The sequence below is a fragment of the Suncus etruscus genome, chromosome 1 (genome assembly GCF_024139225.1).
Source record: "Suncus etruscus isolate mSunEtr1 chromosome 1, mSunEtr1.pri.cur, whole genome shotgun sequence".
In the NCBI taxonomy this organism is placed as follows: domain Eukaryota; kingdom Metazoa; phylum Chordata; class Mammalia; order Eulipotyphla; family Soricidae; genus Suncus; species Suncus etruscus.
The window spans coordinates 108,654,085-108,656,561 of NC_064848.1; the positions used below are offsets into that span (position 1 = coordinate 108,654,085).

General features: G+C 46.1%; 1 pseudogene; it reads left to right on the plus strand.

Annotated features, from left to right (window-relative positions):
• Positions 1 to 296: 296 nt before the first annotated feature.
• Positions 297 to 1,486, plus strand: LOC126013856 (dual specificity tyrosine-phosphorylation-regulated kinase 1B-like; annotated as a pseudogene).
• Positions 1,487 to 2,477: the final 991 nt, after the last annotated feature.

A 2,477-nucleotide genomic window follows, 5' to 3' on the forward strand; every position in this document is an offset into this window, starting at 1 on the left:
TATTATCCACTTTGAATTGATTTTTGTGTGTGGTGTGAGATAGGTCTGCATTCATTTTTCACCTATAGTTGACTAGCTTTCCCAGCGGCACTTGTTGAGGAGAGTGTAGATGTTTTAGCTCCTTGGTCCACAATTAGCTATACCTATAACTACACACTAGCTATATATATTCAGATATGACTATAACATCAATTCTATCTCAGTCCACTATTTTGAGAGTTTATCTTTATGGCATCTTTGTACTTCCAGAATGGAAGCTGGCTTAGCAGGTCTGAAAGGCCCTACTCTTCCTGGCCATGCCCAAGCTCAAGCTGGAAAACATTCTATTCTTCAAACCCAAGATCAGAGCCATCAATATCAAAAACTTCAACAGCTCCTGCCAGTTTAGCCAACAGGTCTACAAGTGCATCTAGAGCCTCTTCTATCAATCTCCTAAGGTGCTGGGCTTGCCTTACTACCTGGCTATCGACATGTGGTCTCTGGGCTGCATCCTCGTGGAAATTCACACTGGGGAGCCTCTCTTCAGTGGCTTCAATAAGATGGACCAGAAGAATCATAGAAGAATCAGAATATGAAGGTGCTGGGCATCCCGCCAACCCCCATACTGGACCAGGCCCCCAAGGTTCACAAGTAATTTGAGCGACTGCCTGGATGGACCCTATGAAGGATAAAGGAACTCAGGAAGGATTACCAGGGCCTGGGACTCCATGGCTGCTGAAGGTGCTGGGCATGCAGACTGATGGCCCTAGAGCCAGCAGGCAGGATAGCTGGGTCACAGCCCTGTCGACTACCTCCACTTCCAGGACCTGATACAGCACATGCTGAGTTAGAACTGGCCACTTGTGTCACCCCAACACACCAGGGCTCTTCAACACAGCTTCTTCTGCTGCACTGCCAACAAGACCACCAACACTGCCTGCAGCAGCACCTCCACCTCTCTCACACCCTTCTCCAGCACAGCCAGCACCATTTTCAGCTCAGAAAGTTTCAGTGGCTTCTCCTATGACAACCAGGCCTATCAGTACAACAACCAGGTGAGGGTCCTGGAGCCCCCACCCCATCTCTAACTGAGATGAAGTGCTCTCAGGACCCACTTTATCAGCCACTGTACACCTGGGTGTGGGGTAATGTCTCACAAGACACAACAGGTATCTAACTACATTGTGTCACTGCTATGGGTAGGGGTCAGTTACCCCCCCAACCCTGATGCCTTGGCCAACCCCTATCACCCACCTTATCACCACCCCTAGAGCTGATGAATGTGAGCCTGGAAGATGACTCTCCTGACTGCTCCCCACCTCACTCAGTGTCTGCTCCCCATCCCCAGGCCACCTCTGATCTCCAGATTAGGATGGCACAGGAGGCCACCCACCCATGCAGCCCTCCCCTCTGTTCCTGTTGTCTTAGAAACTCACTTGGGCCTCCGTGTGCTCCAGAGAACAGCAGCTACCTCATCATCCCATCCCGTCCTTGGGGCCTATTGTGAAGCCGTACCCAACAACCTACTCATCTGGGGGGTCTGGGCTCCCATCATAATATCTCCCCTTGAATAGAATTGCTGCTATGCAGCTGGAGTAAATGAGGTCTGCACCTAGGCCTGACTACTAAGACTGGACCTTCAGCCCCCTCCTTCCTTTGTTTTCTATATATTGTACCAAAGACAGTGATGGCCCAGTGTTGGGGAGATCCCTCTCACCTCAGAGCCCTGGGAGGGGGTAGGGTAAGTAGGAGAAAGTGGCCTTACTCCTTCTTTCTAAAGCCCCATTAAAGAGATTTCTCTCTCTCTCTCTCTCTCTCTCTCTCTCTCTCTCTCTCTCTCTCTCTCTCTCTCTCTCTCTCTCTCTCTCTCTCTCTCTCTCTCTCTCTCTCTCTCTCCTCTCTCTCTCTCACACACACACACAAATCCTAAAGACTAACTTTAATAAATTCTACTTTGTTCTAGTTGATATTTTAGTTTTAGGCTAACTAATTTTTAAAATACTTTTCACTCACAACTACCATATTCTCATCTAATTTTTATGAGTGAAAGATCATTTTGAAGTTAATTGATCTCTAACGTACAACTAGCTTTCCATAATTAAGTTCAAATTTATCATTCAGTCATAGCTTAGTGAAATATATACTTAAGGCAACTGTGTAGCAAAGTATTCTAAATATAAATGCTTTTTAAGATGTTAAATGCATTTTATTATAAAATCGTGCTATTCTTGAAGCACACTACCAAGAATAATGTAAAAATTTCAAAATGTCTTCTTTTCAAAATATCTGAAGAGCTAGTCCAGGAGTTTGGGCATATTCACCAAACCAGATTTGATCCCCAGTATTATAGGCCTCCCAAGCATGGTCAGATACCACTTTGAATTCCCCTAAAACTTCATCCAGGTCCTGGTGTCTCCAGCTGTCTGAGACTATCTGAGAGCATAATATTCTCACAACCTAGGAATAAACCCACTTTTACTAAGTATTGCTGGGAATTG